The sequence below is a fragment of the Epargyreus clarus genome, unplaced genomic scaffold, assembly GCF_041222505.1.
Source record: "Epargyreus clarus isolate Ecla_fem2 unplaced genomic scaffold, WU_Ecla_fem_2.2 ptg000012l, whole genome shotgun sequence".
Lineage (NCBI taxonomy): Eukaryota > Metazoa > Arthropoda > Insecta > Lepidoptera > Hesperiidae > Epargyreus > Epargyreus clarus.
The window spans coordinates 6,030,834-6,055,728 of NW_027332220.1; the positions used below are offsets into that span (position 1 = coordinate 6,030,834).

General features: G+C 36.0%; 1 protein-coding gene and 1 non-coding gene across 2 annotated transcripts in view; both read right to left on the bottom strand.

The window, feature by feature from the left end:
• The window catches only part of LOC140746216 (uncharacterized), a 487,763-nt gene that overhangs the window by 351,898 nt on the left and 110,970 nt on the right, over positions 1-24,895 (bottom strand). The window lies entirely within an intron of this gene.
• LOC140746555 (U6atac minor spliceosomal RNA) lies at positions 22,477-22,567 on the bottom strand. The gene has a single exon (XR_012102784.1). It is a non-coding gene; the product is annotated as a U6atac minor spliceosomal RNA (small nuclear RNA).

Sequence of the window (24,895 nt, forward strand, 5' to 3'; positions counted from 1 at the left end):
CGTACATACGTATTTACTTTTTACTGGAATAATTTGGTTCCATAATATCGTTAAGTTTTTATTATTATTTGATTTTGATGTGTTATTTTAGTGTTGTGGTAAAAATGTTAATGATACATGATTTAATTTGATGTCGTACGGTTTATAGCAAAATGGCATTTGTTTTATGTAACTACAAATATATGCTAACGTATAAGACTTGTTTTATAAAAAATAGACTATGATATACAATACAATAATACATATACAATATATATTTTATCACTTTATATACATTGAAAAATTGATCTGTATTAATCCCCAAATACTCATTCGTTCAACTTTGTTGATATGTATTGTAAATCATTACACACCAGAGAGCATTTACGCGTATATATCGAACAATATATGAAAATTAAGGTAAATTAATGTCATCGTAAAAATTCCAGTAAATTAATACACATATATTAATAACTCTTATAATCGCAAATGTATAAAATTCTCGCGTCACGATGTTACTTACCGTACTCCTCCGAAAAGGCTTTACCAATTTTCACCAAATTTTATATGCATATTCAGTAGGTCTGAGAATCGGCCACTATCTATTTTTCATACCCCTAAGTGATAAGGGTTGTTCACCCTTAACATTTTATTATTTATATGGCAACACAACGTTTGCCGGGTCAGCTAGTTATTTATATTATTCTACAAAAGTGAAATTCCATGGATCCTTAGCGTTCATTAATAAGAAATTGGATTATTACTGCTATGTAGGATTGAAATTATATATAATCGTCAGAGGATTATTGTAGTAACTAATTCCGTCACAAAGACATTATCCGTATCCGTATTGCACTCGATTGAAACTTACTTGGGAATGAATATTATACAATTAACATATTTTATTGTTTTATTTGTTTAATTCCGTCACAGTATGATTAATAGTATTCATATTAAATTTAGATGTCGAAAACCCTCCTTCAAAATGATATTCCGATGAATATATTCGCATAATTCATTACTCAGTCTTTCATACAGATTCATGCATCCATTCGTTCAATTTAAATACTAGCAATGACATGCGCCTGAACTATTTTATTTCACGATAAAATGACGTTATTCCTTTCACGCGTGTTTACCCCCGCACGCGAATCCCAATCGCATGCGTGCCACTTGCTTCCTAACGTTTCATACGCACACGCATTTACCTCGCGAAGAAACAGCGAATTAAGTCATACATGGGACGTGTGTGCGGGAATATACACGCGTGACAGGAAAAGCTCAATAATCCCTCAACATTTCTCCGTTGTCGACATTTTCAATACGAACATTACATCAACATCCATCGGGGAACGTTCAGGCTCGTGTATCGTCTAATTCACACATGTTCGTATTGGATTGCATCGCAGTACATCCGGCATAATCCCCAGTGATTAATTATACACAGAGAGTAATTCTGCTATAGAGATCGCGATAACAGTAGGTACGGTTACTTACCTAACTGGCATTGTATAAGGTATTCTGTCTGTGGGTATTGTTAATCTATTCGCAGAACAACAATCGATGCTGTGGTTCTAGTTATGTATTCTGTGTTTAAGCTATGCTGAATTTATGTAATTATTAGTTTATTATATTATTTTATACCTTTTATATGTAATTATATTATAAAACGATATTAAGCTAATAAAATAAATTACTTTGAGTGGTTAAGGTTAAGAATGAGTTCACAGCATGAACATCAAATAACCTTGTGAAATAAAAATTAGCGTTTTTAAACACATATTTTTGGACTTAAGTGACGAGTTAATAAGATGATATTTCAATTGCAATATTAGCATTGTAAAAACTTACTTAAAAGCTGAGTTGTATAAAAAACACCTGATGTTTGTATAAAAAAACACCTTTGGTTGGAAAAGTCCAATAAATAACTTTATGTTAGTGCAAATAAATATATTTTACCAGAAAATTTCAGCTCTGTTACAAATTAACCTGTAAAATTAATTTAAGGAAATCACCGCGTCCCTTGTATCCGGCTTCAGGTATAAGGCTCGGCGTTGTTTTGAGAAGTCAGACCCAATTAACTTGGCCTTATCCGTGAGCAAACATAACTGAATATGTATCGTATGTAGGAGCAATCGTCCCCATTAGAGCCGAGATTTGGAAGTTCCAAGATTATAATTTATAGACTACGTTATAAACATTTCTCATTATAAACTATTTTATTACTTTCGAAATCCAAATCGCAGTGGTTATTTTTAGTAATATAAGTTTTTTCTTTTTTTTATAATATGAGAGTAGCAGACGAGCATGCAGTCCACCTGATGGTAAGTGGCTACTGCCGCCCATGGACATCTGTAATGAACCCCAGATAGGATTAGATATTCCTACCTGAGGTCGGCCACAGATGCGCCGCTACCCCTGAGGACTAAGCTGGAACGCCTCGGAAAAGTCTGTCTCCCTTACCACACCCTTCAAACCGGAACACAGCAGCGCTTAACACTGCTGTTATTAGGTAGAAATAGGTGTGGCGGTGGTGCCGCCGGAGTCGAACCACAAAGGGTTCTACCACCTTTAACAATAAGTAACAAATGAGCATACAATCCACCGAATGGTAAATGGCTACTGCCGCTTTTTTAAAAGATCTACATATGGATCAGTTTCAACGTAATAAATACTAAATATTATTCCACATAAATATTAATATTTATTAAAAACTGACTCTGAGTTATTATCTTTTTACTTGATGAATGTATAATCGAATTTAATAATAAATCAATGTATCATTCAAATACTTTGAAAAACAAATCCAAATTCAAACTCACGAACCCATACGATAGTTGAAACGAAGTGAACACTAGAGGTGAACTCTCAGTTTGTAGTTAAGAATTTCCAACGACTCGATCAAGATACCCCGAGAGGCTTCGACAAACGAGGCTCGTGGGGTGCATTCCAATGCTTCCGTTCAACTTTGTATAAAGAAATTTTCATTTATTTGTGCACTCAGCTCTAAGTATTTACGCCCGCAGATACGTTATTTTTATTTACTCGTGCTGTTATTCACTTTGTTTATCATTCAGCTCTTTTGTTGGTCATGCAGCTATTCATATCACAGTGACCCACAGCTGCTTGTATAATAATAATTTAAAATCCAATATCAGATTATGTGTTACACATTATCCAGAAAATCACCATTATCAACAGACGAAAACGTGTCACAGCTGGGTTCAGATATGCTCTCAAAATGAGCAGAGTTAACTACAGTTCAAGATGCTAGCCAAATACCAATTGGTGGACAGACAATTAAGAACGCTATAAAAGTTCTCAGGCATACAGAACCGTCACGAAATTGCCCTTCACCGGTAAGTAAACAAGTGACCAATCATTTCTAACAAACCCTTTTAGTACCATAGTACTGTTGCTTAAAACCAGCTTCCGAAATTCCAAAATGTTGATTTATTCCACATATAGGTCAAATCAGTTCCACGGTTCAACAATGGCCACGGAAAACAACTACAACGTAAATTTCGAATACGATATTTCATCTGTATTGCCCGTAAACTCAGTACTGAGCTTCAGTTTTCCCGATAAAAATGTTTATGAACGAACTTTAGACAAACACAATCATTCACGAAATCGTATCGAACCTCGATATGGACATGAATCATTAAAATACGGATGGTCGAATAAAAATATCGGCAGATGCAATAATTTTTTTCAAAATGCAATAACGATCGAAATATGACGGCTTAATGACTGAAGGCAGATATGAAACGATTCAGCCGAGTTCCAGTCAATCCAGATTTTGCTGATTCGTCCGATTGTTCTGGTTTCAATTCTTGCAAAAAAATTACTTTTATGCTTTTAAATTATTATCGGATTATTTGTGCTCGGTTGCACTATCATCAAAGACCACAACAGTATAAATATATTTTTGAGTATTTAAAATACATAAAAAGAGTTAACTGAAAAAAAAAACTTTCAAACATGTCTGCACAATGCCACTACATCATGCAATAAATTATTTGATAAACCTTTCTACGATACCCATAAAATATCTATAGTATCAAAACTAGTTAATTGGTTCTTCAAGCCAGCGCAGTCAAGTTGTGAAGCACTGAATTGCAATTCAACTATGAACAATTTCACACACAACTATCACTTTTGTTAATGTCTGTTCCACGTATTATATTAACCACATTGCTTTATTTTCCTAGCACAGTTCTCATGTTTGTTAATATTATTGAGATACAAGTTATTGTGCACTAAGTCAGCGCAGCGCAAATAGTCGTCGAGTTGCGAAGCGCTGAGATGCAATAATCCGGTTGCGGAACTTAGCTGAACTAAACTATCACTTGTAATGTCTGTTTCTGCGTCTTGGCTATGGATGCTTGCATTTCTGTATAAGCTATTGTGAAGTCCTCTTATTACGTAAGCAGTTATCCACATTGCTTTATTTTCCTACCACAGTTATCATGTTTGTTAATATTATTGAGATACAAGTTATTGTGCATTAAGTCAGCGCAGCGCAAACAGTCGTCGAGTTGCGAAGCGTTGAGATGCAATAATCCGGTTGCGGAACTTAGCTGAACTAAACTATCACATGTAATGTCTGTTCCTGGGTATTGGCTATGGATGCATGCATTTCTCTATAAGCTATTGTGAAGTCCTCTTATTACATAAACAGTTATCCACATTGCTTTATTTTCCTACCACAGTTCTCATGTTTGTTAATATTGTTGAGATACAAGTTATTGTGCATTAAGTCAGCGCAGCGCAAACAGTCGTCGAGTTGCGAGGCGCTGAGATGCAATACTCCGGTTGCGGAACTTAGCTGAACTAAACATGTTATGTCATGTAATGTCTGTTCCTGGGTATTGACTATGGATGCATGCATTTCTGTAAAAGCTATTGTGAAGTCCTCTACGTAAATAGTTATCCACACTGCTTTATATTTTCCTTGTACAGTTCTCATGTTTGTTAATATTATTGAGATACAAGTTATTATGCATTAAATCAGCGCAGCGCAAACAGTCGTTGAGTTGCGAAGCGCTGAGATGCAATAATCCGGTTGCGGAACTTAGCTGAACTAAACTATCACATGTAATGTCTGTTTCTGCGTCTTGGCTGTGGATGCATGCAGTTGTGTCATATGCTATTGTAAGTTCTCGTATTACGTAAATAGTTTAGGTTGAGACCGCATTACAGTTTTAGGAAAACTACAATTTGGTTTGGCGGAGAACTACAAAAAAAATTACCATCTGTGACTGTGTAAACGACGGAACCGATCGCTGTTATACAAATATAGCAATAATTCATAGTAAATACCGGATGATAAATAATACCATTTTTTACATATGGAAATTTTGGTTATTGACTGATATTTAACTGAAAAGAAAAGTAAAGTAGTCACTCACACAATTGCAGGAGTTCAACGAAACCTCATTTGTTAAAATTCATCAAGCCGTTTGGTCTGCAGGGCATGACAAAGAATAAAACGTACGTTCATATATACGCTTGAAAAACATTACCCTCAGTCAAGTAAATATGAGCCGATAGTTACTATAATGGATCCAATATGTGTTATATAGGGTGACATAGAATCTGTGAAAAATACGTGAAAAGCAGAAAAAATCATACAGTTATTTAAAACTTTCAAGTGCATTTTTTTTATAATATAAGAGTAGCAGACGAGCATGCAGTCCACCTGATGGTAAGTGGCTACTGCCGCCCATGGACATCTGTAATAAACCCCAGATAGGATTAGATATTCCTACCTGAGGTCGGCCTCAGATGCGCCGCTACCCCTGAGGACTAAGCTGGAATGCCTCGGAAAAGTCTTTCTCCCTTACCACACCCTTAAAACCGGAACACAGCAGCACCTAACACTGCAGTTATTAGGTAGAAATAGGTGTGGCGGTGGTGCCGCCGGAGTCGAACCACAAAGGGTTCTACCACCTTCAAAACTATTTAGCATTAAACTTTTTAGTAGGTTACCAATGAAAGAAGTCTTTGTTTTCAAGAAATAAAGAAGACGGAGCTTCCTTTGGTTTTTTAATTATACGAGAAAAAGCTTTTTGAAAACTCACTTAATTTAATCAGATGTTGCTTTATGAATCTAAATGTTTTATTTCTTATAATGAAGTTTCTTCTGAGACTACATCTTAAGTATAATCAAGTAACACTCAGCTTTAGATAAGTTGTAGCGCTTCTTTTGTATTTGTTCAGAGAGAAATTATTTTCTCGAAAAGAGTATCTTTATTATATTGAACCTAAATCATATGACTAAGATCATGTTACCAATGGGAACTAAATACTGAAATAACAATTATTTTTAGTTTAGTTAATGTATGATTTGTTTTATTTGTATATATTTTATAGCTTATATTTTATTTAAAAAGATATTGTTTCAAACTACTCCTTATTTTATGTACTTTAATTTTTCGTACATCGTATTCTACTGGTTCTACAGCGTATACATATGAAATTAAAATTTCCGACGAATAAATAAAAATATTTTACCATATTGATGAAAATGCAATATGAATATGAGTGATAGAACTCGTACTCATATAGTATATCTCACAAGATAGTGACATATCTATAGTACACAAATTGATAGTTGTAAAAGTGTTAAAACGTCCAAACGCAATATGAATATGATCGACATGATTCATATTCATATTGCATTGCTCTAACTATAATGACACATCTACAAGTTAATAATGTTTCTAATATTAATTCATATTCATATCTTTACGTGTTAAGTAATAAACTTATACGTAATTATAGCAATTCCAAGGTCAGCTACAAATTAAACTTTACCTAATATCTACATATATTTGAAGGTGGTAGAACCCTTTGTGGTTCGACTCCGGCGGCACCACTGCCACACCTATTTCTACCTAAAAACAGCAGTGTTACGCGCTGCTGCGTTTCGGTTTGAAGGGTGTGGTAAGGGAGACAGACTTTTCCGAGGCGTTTCAGCTTAGTCCTCAGGGGTAGCGGCGCATCTGTGGCCGACCTCAGGTAGAAATATCTAATCCTATCTGGGGTTGATTACTGATGTCCATGGGCGGCAGTAGCCACTTACCATCAGGTGGACTGCATCCTCGTCTGCTATTCCTATATTATAAAAAAAAATCAATTTGTTTGAAAACAAATTAGCGTAAAACATGATTGAACCAAGGTGACTAAACTCATTAATAATGCGAAACTACTTCGATTTACAACTAAAAGTGCTTGAATAAGAAAGGTTTTGTGAGCAGTTAGGCTACCAATATTAAGGGAATTGGGAATACATAAAAATCAACCAAGACTTAATATTTTTTACAGAAAATTTAGTGAGGCGATAGAAAATAATGAGCGCTTGAATTCTATTATTGTTTTCATTGTTATTTATTTGTATTGTGGATCATAAATGCCCCCTATAGTCCAATAACTCAATTCAAGTTGATGACCCACGTGGCGAAGCGGTCACCATACCGATCTGACAGACAGATATGGGCCTGGGTGTTTGTATATTCGTCTTTGTGTGTGTTGATGGCATTCATAGCCCTCACTGGACATACTACACTTACACCACATTAGAATTCCCTGTGTCGAGGTTAAAACCGGCGATGCCTTGGCGACTCTTCTGGTGTTATAAATATCCATAAGCGACGGTGATTACTTTCCATCAGGTAGCCCGTCTGCCTTATCGTTAGGTTATATATAAAAATAAGTACATAGATGGGTACACAAACACTCAGACCCAGAACATAAATCTAAATGTAATTTAGATATCTATCGGGATCGGAACCTGGGACCCTCTCCGCGTAGCGGTATAGTGACCACTCTGCTACGCAGGTCGACAAAGTAAATTATTACAATAAATATAATTTATAATAACAAAACCACAAGAAGTATGATCAGAAATCTTAATAATCTCCCGAAATTCTGGCGTCATTCGTGCAAGTCGCTATCCGTGACTCGCATATCTCTGGACCAACGATGATGTAGCTATATAGACTCCTAATCCTAAACTACTTCATTAATACTTCTGTCGAGTAAAAGTCATGTTTCATGTACCTTGTAAATTTCTTGGTTTCTGTCTGCTATTAAGACAAAAGACCATTTCTGAAAAGCATGAATTTAAATTAATGTGTTTTTTACAGCATCAGACGAATTATGAAACACAATTATAAGGTTTCTACATAAGGAATCGAACCCAAAACCCCCTGCGTGTCAAATAGTACTTCTGCTGCCGCGTCTGACCAATATTACAGTACAACATTGTCGTCTCATGCAATTTGTCTAAATCAATAACAAGATTTTTCCAGCCGAACTGTATACCACCCTCTGTTCCCAAATGGATGATAAATTGAGAGATTTATCCATATTATGAAATTCTATTAGCGCTCTATTATGCTATTTCGTCTACGTTCTGGACCCTTAGCTTTGTTGGCCGACATTATCGGTTTTGTACGGAAAATGTCAATGTCATCGACCTTACATCGACAAGACCTTTGCAAAACCTTTGTTCTATTCTGCAAATGGCTGATAAGAAAAAGCTTTGCAAAAAAATTATCCCACAATCCAACAAGATCGATTAGTTTTTGGTCAGTTTCATTCATTATCTCTTGAAACTTCATTATGTTGACTTAAAGTTAACGTGTTTTACGGTTAATTACATATATTGTGATCAATATCATCATGCTAATCATCATTGCAATCATCATCATCATCATCAACCAATTTCTGTCCCATTCCTGGGCACGGGTTGTCTCCTGAGATAGGTTCAGGCCATACTCCACCGCGCTGGCCAAGTGAAATCTGGTAGACTTATCTAACATACCTTTATGATCTTTGAAAACCTCAAGAATGTAGATTTCTTCACAATCCTTCCTGTCTCCGCTAAAACAAATGTTATTAATTTCTTATACAGTCGTAAGTTCCAAAGATCAGCACGTCTGATATATCGCCTTAAAATCTTTTTTCAGTTACTACTTCGGAGTAGTCAATAGTAAGTGTAACTCAATTCGTCAATGTAAAACTTACTTTCTGCTTCGTTCTCTAAATTTTCGTTAAAAACATTCGGATCCTAATCGGTTAAGTTTCGAAGGTTACTAACAAGGGTAGTTGGTCTTGCGGTTCCGTTTTCCACTCCGCGTCGATAGAGGCGAAAAGGGATTGTATACAAGTGATCAGCGTCTTTCTGTAAGATTATGCATCTACAGCAATCATCAACACCCATTATTTTGTCTGTGTGTGCATGATCACTGTATCAACACACATAGTATTGCATGTGTACTTATGACTGTAGATTGGTTTTAAAAAGAGCTATGTTTTGTAAGAGTTGACGAATACAACATACATGTTAATAATTGCCGAGTTTTGTTCTAAGAGTGTGGTTAGAGAGACAGTTTCTAAACTCTTAACTTAGTCTTCGGAGCTATGCAACAGTTCTATGGCCGACTCCAGGTAGTATGTGCCTGCAACCCATTTATGGCCCACTACTGAGCACGGGTCTCTCCTCACAAGTGGAGAAGGCCTGGAGCATACTCCACCACGCTGCTCCAATGCGGATTGGTGGAGACAGGTTAGTGGCCAACCCGTTTGTCGGATGTTTTCAAACCGCCCGAAAGGCCTCCGACAAGGTTTAACGACTGCCATCTATCGACAACAACCGGGACCGACGGCTTAACGTGCCCTCCGAAGCACGGAAACGCGCATGAAATTTTTGCCACTAGCGGTCACCCATCCAACTCCCGACCGCGCCCGACGCTGCTTAACTTTATTGATTGTTTTCAATCAACACAGCTAGCGGGGCTATGCGCGCTTCCATGCCAGGTAGTATGCTAATATTTTATCATTACAAATCCTCGCGTTACTGTGGTCCTTCACCATGTGAACTGCATAAACATTTGCCACTTCTATCACTTAACAAAATCGTAAGCGTAATTATATCCCCCGTTCTAATTTTCCTCACGAACAAAGAACATTTAACTCAAACTGAAAATAAACGGGAAATAGGCGCTAAGACAAATTAAATTGTATTCATTAGTCCAACTGCCATCAGACTATCTGCAGACGCAGGCATTGAAGCAAAATGATTAATAAAGATAAGAGGAATGGCGGAGTCGACGAAAAAATTCGGAGACCATCAATTTAATAAAGCAGTCGAACAAGTCGAGCAACCTATTATTTTTGTAAAATACAGCCTCCCGCCGCCTAAACGAGGGACCAAGATTAACCCGAGCTCACTCCAATGTTCACCAGTTAGCCCCGTTGTTTTAATTTCGGTTCATTACTTCTTTAGAAATTCTCGATTTTGCAAAAACTATGTAGAAGTAGTTGGTTTTTCTTTTTTATTCTCAGCAGTAATGTTTTTAGAGCGTATGTATGTCTGTCTTACATGTCGTCCTCTTGTCCTCTTTATTACTTAATATGGATTCATGTAAGTTCGTCTAAATTATGGATTAAGGAATCTAGGGCTACATTACTTCTCTTTTCTGTTAATTAATTATATGTTATCGGATTTTTGTGTTGTATAATAATTACTAATTTTAATAGTAAAATATTATTTAGCGTTAATTTTTTTTCTTCATATGTTGTACGTTAGTCTACGAAGAACTCCGCTACTATAAGCTATTTTTAAATTCACGCCTTTTGCGTTCGCATTATTTTATTGAACTACTAGCTGACCCGGCAAACGTTGTGTTGCCATATAAATAAAAAAAATGATAAGGATGAACAACCCTTATTTTAACTTAGGGGTACGAAAAATAGATAGTAGCCGATTTTCAACCCTACTGAATATGCATATAAAATTTGGTGAAAATCGGTAACGCCGTTTCGGAGGAGTACGGTAACTAACAATGTGACACGAAAATTTTATGATAATAAATTTATTATAAATTTTATTATATTATATTTATTATACATTTTAATATAAGATAATATTAAAATGCAGTAGTTGAAAATATTTGAAAATATAACAATTTTTACCAAATGCCGATGGTTTAAGAAACAGTGGATGAAAACATTTTAAAAGTCTACCGTTTATATTAAATGCTGTAGCATCCTCAATCCGGTTTTTTCTAGTTTTTGTTATGAGTAGTACTGTACAGTGAGACGGAAATTTTCATAACTATTCAGCTCCATATTCCTTTGCAATGCCACAAAGTAAGATAGTTTTTGTTTGTTCTATTTTAGATTCCCTTCTATGCTCACTTTTACGTGCACTTTATCTGTGTTTTCTCCTGATTCGACGAGATTAAAAGTAGTTTTACCAAACAAAGAACCCTATCAAAACGATAAACTTATAGATTTTGAAATGATGTCTACTATTTTAAAATCACTCGCAACAGATTATAAAGGTTGGAAACAAATGTTTGTTGGGCTTGAATTTAATATATATATATATTATTAAGTTTTGACTTTACTTGAATATTAAGACGCTAATCAACCACAAATAAGGTCCAGCATTCGATGCCCTGGCACTTAAAATATAAATAACCAATTCAGATGGTCAATTTTGTTGATATATGTTTTTGTGTGCATTTAACTTTTTACCTCATTAATGAGCAAAAACAGCACTTCTATCAAAAACTCAAGCACTTTAATATATTTTTTTAAGTAATAAAACTTTAATACCTACGGTGTTTTATTCAGAAATATCATAACTATTTCAAAGCAGAATATAAATCTTTTCAATATAAAGCTATAATCCCTAAGGTTATTAGCCGGTTACAACTAATTGGCTTTCTTTGTCTTTACTTTTCATTTCATTTTTCATTTAACTCTTAATTGTTATTATTTAATTCTTTGAATCGTACCTACTCATTTTGAATCTGTTGAATTTGAAGTTTTTCATTTAATTGTTAAAATTATTTGAAGATGGTAGAACCCCTTGTGGCTCAACTCCGCCGGCACCACCGCCACACCTATTTCTGCCTCATAACAGCACTGTTAAATGCTGCTGTGTTCTGGTTTGAAGGGTGTGGTAAGGGAGACATACTTTTCCGAGGCGTTCCAGCTTTGTACTCAGCGTTAGCAGCGCATCTGTGACCGACCTCAGTGGAATATCTAATCCTATTTGGAGTTGGTTATAGATGTCCGTGAGCAGCAGTAGCCACTTACGATCAGGTGGACTGTATGCTCGTCTGCTACTCCCATATTATATAAAAGCACTTAGCTAGCGTAGTCAACTAAGACCTTAACTCTTCTTGTCCCGAGAGAGTAACGAAACCAACCATGAGTGAAATGATATATTGATTACAATGTTGATGTGGTATTGATAACGTTATTTTATTTATTAGCCTTATATAATTAGGTTTTCTTGCTCCACATCTCATTTATCTCGATTCAAAACATTGAAATAGAATGGAATTATCAAAACAAGTACACGTAGAACATAAATTTGTATTTCAGTTCAATATTTGAATAGTCTGAATGAGGTTCTGTAAATTGCTACTGTGGTGACGTACTAAGTTGTATTTCTAGTGAAATCCACCGATCGAGATAATAATGTTTTGCAATGGAACTCAAAATGATACGAACCGTGGCGTCAGAATAAATGGATCGGATAGATCTATAACAATTCATATACATCCATTATTAATAATCAATCAGGGATCGAAATTTGGCAATATCTATCTACTAAAAAATGTCATATTTTGATCTTTTGTAGGGAAAACATTGGTTTGATTATTAATATCGGGAATAAAGAAGTCAAAGTCTTAAAAAGCTATACGTTTCTGCACATCGTTAAATAATAAAGCTTATATCGCTTTGAATTCCAAGCAATTGTAACAAAGCATTGGCAGATAGCATATACAAATAATAAACGAAATAAATATTCGAATAGCTTGAATAGACATCGATTAAAATGTTTTTTACTGTAAAGACTAACTAAAGTGCCATACTAAGTCCTAACTAGGTAAAGTCCGTGCCAAGCTAGTCCGCTCTGAAGTTGTTGCGAGCAGGTGTAGTCACACAATTTGCACTAGTAGTTTACGCGGACCATACTTATGAGAAAATAAATAAAAATCACTCCAGAAAACTCCATAGCTTCCAATGCTTCTATTTTAAACGACAGCGACAAGACCGTTCCGTTGAAACCAATGAATAGACAGATACAAACCCATGGTATTTTAAATGGATATTTGAATAGTTCCAGCCTGTATAAATTGCTGTATTGTAACTATGTTGACGCACAACAAAGGGTGTCTATTGACGGAGCTATCGGTTCCAATAGCGGAATATAAAGGCATTCCTGGTTTATTTGATGACTACAATCGGCTGGAATTGGGTATTTGAAGTTGTAATATAGGGGATTTGAAATGGACCTTTATAGGGGTCGGTGGGAAGTGACAGGGTTAATTGGAAGGCTCCCAGTTTACTACTGTAATGGTACAAAATAGTCTTGTTACAAATGTAAATTTTAAGTGATGTATGTTCCTTAGTAATACTTCTTTTAGAACAAAGACGATCGAAGTTTTTTTTATAATATAGTAGTAGCAGACGGGCTTGCACTCCACCTGATGGTAAGTGGCTACTGCCGCCCATTGACATCTGTAATCAACCCCAGATAGGATTAGATTCCTACCTGAGGATGCCTCGGAAAAGTATATCTCCCTTACCACACCCTTGAAACTAAAACACAGATAGAAACATTAGAAGTAGGTGTGGCAGTAGTGCCGAAGTCGAACCACAAAGAGTTCTATCACCTCTAAACCACCTTTATTCTTACTGCCTACTATGATTTTTGTATAAGATTGAAGTAGCAAGCAAGGAACAGTCGATGATTAAAGAGACCTGATAGTATATACACCCCCGCTTATGAATATCCGTAATTATAGAACAGTGTTTCTATCAGAAGCGGACAGATGCATACCAGTGCCGTGGGAGCGACACAGGGTTATGTGGGATTGTTACCGCACTAAAACCCCTCCGGTGGCCGTCCTCGGCGTTGCCAAGGAGACTCCGGGTATACGACCACACACACCGCCGTCTTTCCCGAAGTAGCCTGTATCAGCCTGTACTTCACGGTAGAAATGGATTTAGTAGCAAAACGCAACCCGTCGAATAACACAGAACAGAGTCCGCGCTAAACTTCTAGTCCGCTCTGAAGTTATTGCGATCAGGTGTAGTCATACAATTTGCTATAGCGACGCAATTCATTGCTATATTCAGAGCGGACTAGCAGTTTTACGCGGACTATACCACCTTTCAAATGGAGAAGATTAGATTTATTATTATTAGACAGTTAACAATATTGCTACCGGATATAAAATTAACAGAACATAGGGGTGTGAGACCAATGAAGGTAGTGTTGTGAACTGGTTTTATTGATTTAGGCCAACGGTTACAAAACTTCATGGCAATACGGGTCATACAGTAGCTACCTGAGAAAATAACGAGTCAAATTCGGAAGTAGACTGTGAAATTCGGCATTGAAAAAACAGGTCGTCAATTATAGCTGAAATAGTGTTTTCTGTATAAGTCTAAAAGAGGTTCTAGGAAGATCCGCGGGCTGCAAGGAATCGCGGACCACATGCGGTCCGCGGGCCATGGGTTGCTGAATGCTAATTTCATTTTTAGGGTTCCGTACTCAAAGGGTAATAACGGAACCCTATTAGCCTCCGCTGTCTGTCCATCTGTCCGTTTGTCACAGGGCCCTATATCTTTAACTGTAATAGATAGACACTTGAAAATTTTCTTCCCTGTTAGGTATATAAAATCTTGTTGTCTAAGAAGATCTTTTATTAAATATCTTCTGGTTCATTTGCATGTTTTTTTCCATACTTTATTGGATCCGTAATAATATATTTTCAATATTATTTATACCGAAGCTCCCGATTCATTTCAGCGTGAATCAACCGGAGTTTACGCGCAATTAGATATCCGTCGCCAAAGGATAAACGATAGTTTGGTCTCTCGGTAAATTAAATATATTTTCAAGCGTACTTTTACAGGTATAACTTTTGGTTCATAGTCCCTTTTGTAGGCCTTTCGTAGACGTAGGACATAGGTGGTATTGTCACATCTATTTCTGATATATAGAACCAGTGACGTGAAGTATGAACTTAGTCTTCAGTCCTCTAACAATTTGTGATCTTAATATTTGAAAGAAATACTATAAAATCATTATGTTACACAAATAATTATAATAAACGCCTTTCATTATACAAAATTCTGGACTTGTAGAGATAATTTAATTTATTTATTTGTCATTGCCTAATTTAAGTTTAAATCCTTAACAAAAAGAATACAAAGCGAATCTTGTAATCTTATTGCTTAATATTATAAATACACAATATTATTTAAATCTCTCAGTTTCCAATTAAACCTACTCAGATTATATAAAACTTCAGAACACTTACAAATTAAATTCTAAGATTCCTATCCTCCTAATCCTAAGATTTTATTTTTCTTATAACATTTTTTACGTCACATTACATCACGTCACGTTACGTCACCTTCCGTCACATCACATCACGTTACGTCACATCACGTCACGAAAAGTCACAACCTCAAAATTCGAAGGATTTTCAGAACAAAGGAGAGATGATTTACACACGTATGACCAAGCTCGGGATGGCTATGCAAATGCAACAATGGTCACAAATTACAGCAAAAAGTCAATACCACGATACCGTACAACCTTTTCTTGTTCATTCCGCCTAAAAACGTGACCGGAATGACATATGAATGGTGCACAGAAATACATTTGTAGTGCAATTTCGGACTCTCAAGTGTCCTTTTTCTGTCTTTGTTTTGTAAAAAGGCTTTATGTATACAATTTTTTATTTGAAATCAGGAATATAGAACGTGTGACTATTTTATTATTTTTCAGGCTACGATGATAAAGCTTTTAGATAAATGAATTTACATAAAAACAGGAAATAGTCCTTCTGACAGAACTCTCCTTTTCTGAAGTAGTAAAAAAAATTTAACTTTTGATTGTTTAAGTAATAATCCAATAGACACAATTAAATTGATTTTCGAGTGACTTCTATTCGAGAATATTTTTTAATAGAAAATATTGATCGTAACATCAAAAATATTTCGCGATCATTCTCTTTAGACCATTACCGCCCTACTGGGCACGGGGTTCCTCTCATCGTGAAATGGATTTAATTGTAGTGTACCACGCTAGCCAAATGCATAGGGGTTAAAAACCACATACCCTTGAATATTTTTTTTTCAAGAACACTCATTATTATAATTCCTAAAATAAAATTGAAAGCCCAATCAAAGTAGCCCTACCAAATTAGTTGTAATTACTGGTATTCATAGCTTAAAAAACAAAAGTTTAATCATCAGCCTTAACAGTTACGTTTCTCTTTTGTTGAAATCGAAGACTATTTCGTATTTCCAATAATAAATTTTCAATTGATTTGGATATAACTTTACCAAGTTGTGCGCCCACGATTTACTTAATGAAAACTTGCGCAATTCAGCGAAGCCAATTTATATAACTAGAACTGTTTCTTCCAATATTTATTTATTTTAGCAGATAGTCTAATGGTTGAAACTCGGTCTCTTAATCGAAGAGTCCAAGGTTTGAATCTCAAGTAGCAATTAAATATCACTTGCTTTTATGCCGAAGGAAAACGTCATGAAGAAACTGCAAAAGTTTCCTTCTAGAAGGTATATTAAAAAAATGTTTTTAAAAAGTTATAAGAAGTCTACTAATCCGCACTATAGCCTAATCGTTCTTATTTTGAGAGTAACAGTTTGATGATGGTAATGATGATTATATATTTTCGTGAAAAGGAACTTTCAAGCGGAAATGAAGATTATTTGATGATAGCTCGCCAATGCAATGTATAAAAGTATGACTGTGACAAAACTACCATCTAATGTGAATCACAGATACAATGATGTTCCTGACTAATATTCCTATGATATTCGGATGTATAAATAAACGTAATATAAATAAATTTTGTACCATCACTACCATCAACATCATCATTATTATCAACCTCTCCGGTAATGGTGTGTATTTGTTTAAACAGTTTCCATTATAACAGAAGACCCAATCAAGGCATAGTAGACTAAGGATAAACTAAATATAATCTAAATAACCGCTAACAAATAGAAATACTGATACAAAACATTTCTTTTTACGAACAAAGCAAATAAGGCCCTTGTTCTAAAAGGAAACTATGTAAGAAAATTTATCTCTGATTGAGTTTTCTTCAAAGACAAAGGAGGCCAATTAGTTAACTAGACAGTAAAAACCACAAGAGTACTCGTCTTACTCTTTAAAAAAGGACACTTTCCGATTTCCCGTCTTAGATAAGTAAAATACATAGATTGATCACTCCTAACACGAAATTGTTAGGAGTATAAGTATTTATTTATTACGTAAATTACGTAGTATTCGTTATTCATACGTAAATTTTATTCAATTTCAAATAAGATTTAATTAATTTCAAGAATTGAAAAAAATGATCATCATCCTTTCGTGGCTTCATTTAATTTCAAGGCGGTGTAGTTTCGGCGGTGAAGAATTGTCAAGGAGCATGGCAACAAACAGTGTCTACAAACGTCTATTATATAACCTTTTCCAGGTTTAATTACAGTGACGCAGTAATGGCACTTGATTAATATAATCAATTGATTAAATTAAACTTAATCGGAAATTATTTATCGTTTACTTTAACGATAAGGTAGAAGAAAGAATTTTGGAAGCATATAAACGTTTTCTACGCTTTCTACACTCACAGCTCCACGCTAGGATTCCCTGTATAGTGGGTGCCATGGACACACACAAAGACGAATACATAAACACCCAGCCCCAGAACAGAGAACTAAATTCATCATTCAGATATCTGTCTAGCCGGGGATCGAACCCGGGAAACCTTCGTCAGAGCGTTTGGTGACCGTTCCGCAACGCGGATAAGGATTTTAAGTTTGTGTAATTCTTCATGGTTTCTTATTATTCTGATTTGTTAGTTAGCAACTTGTCCAACATGAGGTGTATCAACACAGTCCAATTTTGGACAGATAAATAAATAACTCATTGTCGGATTTTCGTCCCATCTCAATATTGCCTTTTCTTTCTAAAGTACTTGAGCACATTGTCCATAAACAACTTTCATCCTTTCTATCTGATAACTCTCTCCTTAGCCCTTATCAGTCTGGTTTCCGGCCCGGTCATAGCACCGTAACTGCGCTGCTAAATGTCACAGATGATATTCGCTGGGCGATTGATAGGAAATCTATAACTGTATTAATTCTGTTAGACTTTAGCAGTGCTTTTACTTCCGTGGACTTCGATATCCTTACCGGAATTCTCAGTTCAATTAACGTCTCACCTTCTGCCGTCACATGGTTTAATTCCTATCTTCGAGGACGGTCGCAGCGGGTCCATCAGGGGAAGCATTTCTCGGACTGGTGTGATCTCTCTGCGGGCGTTCCTCAAGGTGGCGTTCTCTCTCCGTTGCTTTTCTCTATTTTTATTAACTCCATTACAAATATTATATCCTCAAACTTCCATCTCTATGCAGATGATCTACAGTTATACCGTCACTTTGCGGTGCCCAACGCCCTTAGTGAAATTAGTAAACTGAATGACAATCTTCTCCGAATTAGTGAATGGACTAAGGAATTTGGAATTTTGATTAATCCAAGTAAAACACAAGCCATCATTATTGGTAGCAAATATTATCGCAAACAACTGGATCTAATAACACTACCAAAATTAGTCGTTGATGGCATTGCGTATTCTAATACAGTGAAGAATCTTGGCATTATTCTGGACTCAAACTTATCATGGGATGCTTATGTGCGGGAGGTGAGCCGTAAAGTCCACTATACTTTGCACTCGCTTAAATGCCTTCAAGGTTTTTTGCCCTTTAGAACTAAAATTTCTCTATCTCAAACTCTCATTCAGATCCGATTTTAGATTACGCGGACGCGTGCTATTTGGATGCTACAGAGGAGTCATTGAATAAACTTGAGCGCTTGCAAAATCTTTGTATTAGATTCATTTTTGGTCTACGAAAATTTGATCATGTCTCTATTATTATTATTTGGTATGTTTTTTTTCTGTTTTTGCACACTAATTTTGCCTTTCGCATGCACATTCCTGTCCCAGGGTTGCTGGAAGAAATTCCATTTTGGAATAAGCAATCCTTTGTACATCATTTCTTTCTCTTCTGTATTGTAATCTTTTTTTTTGTGTACAAAAACTTATTAAATAAAATAAATAAATAAATAACTACACAGGTCTAAAAGAAAAAAGTTTTAAAAAAATAGTAAGATATCTATAATGTTTCATACTTTGAAAACCCAAGAACATTGGAACCGAGCCCAATTTTTTTATTAAAATTTTTGCTTGACTTTTTCTTACCAATAAGATATCGCTTAGAGAACTTTGCGACAAAAGAAGTGAGATAGAAAATTAAAAGTTCTTCACTCAAATATTCTTCATTCCCTTGGCACATATTAAATGTAAGCTAAGTGCGCTTGAGACACACAGATTTTCAGCACCCCTCGACTACTCCTCTGGAAAGCACACTTGGATTATTGTGGTTGCTATGAACACACCCAGAGACAAATGCACAAACACCCAAACCCAGAAACAGAAACATAAATTCGTCATTTAGATATCTGTCTGGTCGGGGATCGAACCCGGGACCCTCTGCGCGTCAGACCGGTATGGTGACCGATCCGCCACGCGGGCCGTCATTCAGTTTATCTGTTTAAAGACTATTTCGAATCATCATTTAGATAATTGTTACTCATTTTTCATAAACAATAGGTACTCACCTAAAAGTTTGTTAACTTCAGCTAATTACTACAAGCATTACTGAAAACCTACATATTCTCAAAATATTTTCTATAATAATAAACTACACTTCACATTAAAAGGTTGAAGGTGGTAGAACCCTTTGTGGTTCGACTCCGGCGGCACCACCGCCACACCTATTTCTACCTAATAACAGCAGTGTTAGGCGCTGCTATGTTCCGGTTTGAAGGGTGTGGTAAGGGAGACAGACTTTTCCGAGGCGTTCCAGCTTAGTCCTCAGGAATAGCGGCGCATCTGTGGCCGACCTCAGGTAGGAATACTTAATCCTATCTGGGGTTGATTACAGATGTCCATGGGCGGTAGTAGCCACTTACCATCAGGTGGACTGCATGCTCGTCTGCTACTCTTACATTATAAAAAAAACATTAATCGACACTTAGGTATAAATGGTCTACCAAAACGCCAAAAAAAACTTACCCATTAGTAATAAAATGCCTATACCTAAATTTATTTCTTCCTCACTTAACACTTTTAATATCGAGAACTTCCACAAAAGCTAGTAATGAAGCGAGATGAAAACATCGGGAACCCGTCGAATTGGAGGCGAAAATTCTGCGGGGTTAATCTTGGACCCTCGTTTAGGGGCCGGGGGCTGTATTTTACAAAAATAATAGGTTGCTTGACTTATTCGACTGCTTTATTAAATTGATGATCTGAATTTTTTCGTCGACACCGCCATTCCTCTTTTTATCTTATTAATCATTTTGCTTCAACGATTGCGTCTGGCACGGAAGATAGGCTTGATGGAAATGTTATGAATTCATTTGAATACACTTCATGAGTGAATATTATTCTTGTTTCTCGTCATTTAAAATGACATGGCTACTTTTTAGCAGTTCGTCGTCATTAACCCATTACTGTCCTTCTGCTGAGCACAGGTCTTCTCCCAAACTTAGGGGGATTTAGGACACTGTCTAACGCGCTCGCCAACCACAAATAAGTAGTCTTCGCACACCTTTGACAACATTTTTTAACTCTTAGGCATGTAGGTTTTTTATAGTAGAAGAGTAGCAGACGAGCATGCAGTCCAACTAATTGTAAATGGCTACTTTGCCCATGGACATCTATAATCAACCCCAGATAAGATTAGATTTCTACCAGACGTCGACTTAGCTGTAACGCCTCGGAAAAGTATGTCTCCCTTACCAAACCCTTCAAAACGGAACGCAGCAGCGCCTAACACTGCTGTTATTAGGCAGAAATAGGTGTAGGTGTGGTAGTGATGCTGCCGGAGCTGACCTACTGAGAGTTCTACCACCTTTAAACATAATTATTGCTTTTTAAAAAAAAGTATAACCAAAAACCATATAACGACCAAAATGTTATAAGAACAAATGCTTTAGAAAATAAAGCATAATAAAAATATAAGGATATTAAGAATTAACAAGAATAAATAATGACCAAAACTTTTCTCATGTCATACCCGTTACACACTACCCTTAGCCCATACGTGAGGTTTAAGGTGTAACACTAATTTTACAAGAACTTACAACAGTGAGAGCAGACCCTCAACAACCCCTTTGATACTGAAGACTATTCTACTTTAAATCCATTGCCTCTGAATACCGCACAAAGACATTATGCCATCATTTTTCAAAGTGAATTTTACTCTATCTTGTTACCGCAAAGACCGGACTCCGGAGTACTGGGATTTTCATATTGCATAGAACTTGTAGTCATATTTAATCATCTTTGTGTTGTCTTGGTGTTTATGTACATAATGTGTGGACGTTTAACATGAGAGATAGAGTGAGGGTGTGAGTGAGGGGAGATAGGGTTTACATAAATTAGAACTTAGGTTTGGTATTAAATTAGACACTCTTTACTCAACTGCAGAGGGTAAGGTTTTTCGAGCGTATCTGTGATAGCATAGGGTTTTCAAACAGACTATTTTGTTTTTAGAAGAATTCTCTAGTTACATTATACAGATACCTTCCGAGCTTTCCTAATGGCTAGTGACCACCATCATAAGCATCTAATCCAATCAATCGCAGATAGGATTAGAATCCTGTGTAGGTCCGCCACAGATACTTTAAAATCTCTGAGGTCTAAATTGGAATGGCTCGTACAAGTGTCTCTCCCTTATCACCTTCAAACTAAAACACAGCAGAAGGCTGATTTAGGTGTGGCGATGATGCTCTAGTCGAACCATAGAGAGGTCCCAAATTTTCTTGCACAAAAATACCCCAAAATTGAAATCTAGACCTCGTTACATTTTATCACATCATAACTCCCCCGAGTTAGTAATAAAACGGAATCTGGGACCTAATCTATTGAATATTTATTTAATTGGTTGCTTTAAACGCTTTTCATCTTGAAAAATATTGTTAAGTACGATCTACTCAAATGAAATCTTTCAGTGTAAGTCCGTGAATAAATTATTTAAAGGTTTAAAATGTAAACTTTGTAATATTCGCGCCGATAAAACCTCAAGGTCTTGTTATAATTCTTTTACATAAAATTTTAACAATTTCTAGTCATACATTCCACCATATTTATTAGTAAAGTTAAAATAAATGAATGTTATTATATGTAATTTGTTAGAATTTATTTTTGGCTTATTACACTATTGTTACGAGTATATTTTAGTTTGAAGGGTTTGGTAAGGGAACCGCAACCCCGGAAGCCCCTTTTAATCGCCTCTTACGACAGGCAGTACCGTAAACCTATTCTGTTCCCGGAACTACAGGAACCGAAAAATGTGGTCAAGAACGTGCCCTTAACCATTTATGTGTTCCATCCTTGTCATGGGGAGTGCTAACCGTCTCTCCTTTCAATAGACACTGCTCACACGCTACCTATAATATAAAAAAACCAAAAATGGTTACAGTGGTCTACATAGATTCTACAAATAAATGTACACTTTCCTATTTCCGATTCCAATTTTCCTTTTAGCGCTCACCGACCCCGTAATAACTGAACTTTTACCCACTATAAACAAGTTATAACTATTGAATGGGTAATTCATAGACTGCTAAATATAGTCGCACGTTGACCTTTAGTAATACATTTACACACCCATTTAAGAGTTATAAAGCCCTACGTGACTCAACTATAAGGGCACTACCGCTACACGTGTTTCTACTTTATCGTAAAGCGGTAGAACCCTTTGTGGTTCGACTCCGGCGGCACCACCACCACACCTATTTCTACCTAATAACAGCAGTGTTAGGCGCTGCTGTGTTCCGGTTGGAAGGTTGTGGTAAGGGAGACATACTTTTCCGAGACGTTCCAGCTTAGTCCTCAGGGGTAGCGGTGGATCTGTGGTAGACCTCAGGTAGAAATATGTAATACTATCTGAGGTTGATGTAAGATATCCATGAGCGGCAGTAGCTACTTACCATCCGGTGAACTGCTTGCTTGTGTACTACTCCCTTATTATATAAAAAAGTTCCAACATTATCCTCATCGGTGACCAACCTCAAGTAAAACTTCAGTCATATTGATTGGTAAGGATGAAATCCGAAGACAAAGCTTACCGAAATAGTTCACAATTTCCAAGTCGAAAATGGGGATGAAAGGTCCTGAAGTGGCGACTATGTTCAGGCAGAAGAGCACAGTTTGTGTGCCGAAGACAACAGGAAACCATTGGATTCAGAGGGCACATGATTAGGAGTAGCACCAATTAGAGGAGGCCTTTATCCAGCAGTTGTCCCTAAAGACTAAGGATGTAAAAATGTCCACAGGCGATAATTACTCTAAGACATTTTATGTCGTTCCATGCAACTGGGTCGAAATATCGGCAAACGCATATCGTGAGTACCCGTTACAGAATAAAATGTCTCAATTCCGCGATAATTTTAGTCTAAAATCATAAATTACTCTAAGATCTGATCGTGATCTCTAAGATCACTAAAGGTGGACAACAACTCGTTTATTTCTTAAATTTTATAATTACCATTTATATTTAATAGGTAAGAGTACATTTTATAATTAAATTTCTGTAGATATTTTCTAACTACACTTTTAACAAGTTAAAACTAATTATATTGTAGTTACAAACCAGTATTTATTTACCAAAATTTGTATTAAAGCCTGGACACAGTTTGGTATTAATTAATGAGTTTTCCCACCTACAATCGAATTACACTGAAGACTAATTTGTTGTAAAACAAATTAATACTAGTTAAACTTTGCTTTGTTGCTTGTCCATCTTGGGTTCTAGTTGTGTTTTCATTTATTATTTACTTGCGCCGCAAATTGGTTTCGAAAATTGCTCGGTTAGTAAATAAGGTGATGAAAATAAAGTAACATAAAAGAGTTTTATTTAAATGAAAAGGTTACTATAAAACTTAAATGTATTAGGTATTAAGTTTAATAGAATTTTATATCTTTAATCTTATAGTTACACGAACTTTTGCCCGCGGCTTCGCTAGCGTTACGAAGTAATATTTTCATCCCCTATTTTATCCCCTTGGGGGTAGAATTGATCAAAATCCTTTCTTAGCGGATGCCTACGTCATAACATCTACCTGCATGCCAAATTTCAGCCCGATTCGTCGAGTGGTTTGGGCTGTGAGTTGATAGATCACTACGTCGTCAGTAAGTTACATTTGAGTTATATATATTTAGATTTCTGATTTTGTTTTATTTCTGATTTATTAAATGGAAAAGTAGTGGACATTTAAAAAGAAGCGATCTGGCGGAATACTTAATTTCAGTCTATATGGGAAGTCCGAGATTCAAATCCCTGTTTAGCACTGATATGATTTTTCTATATTACGTGCAGGACGTGCATATAACAAATAAATTATCACATGCTTTAATGGATAAGGAAACCCTTGAAGGTTATTCAACTCTAGCGCCACCACCGCCATGCCTATTTCTGCGTTATAACGACAATGGAAAGCAAGAGATATACTGTTTCGAGACTTAGCTTAGTCCTTAAGGATAGAGGCTCATCTGTGGCCGATCAGGTAGAATTCTAATCTTATCTGGGTTTAATTTCATTTGTCTAAGAGCATCAGTAATCACTTACCGTCGGACTGCATGCTCGTCTGCAACTTGTACATCATATAAAAATAACAATATAGTACAATGAAGAACAACATCAAGAAATACATTTTCTAGCGTCGATGTAAATGAGGCAAAGTGGTCAGTTAATCCCAAACT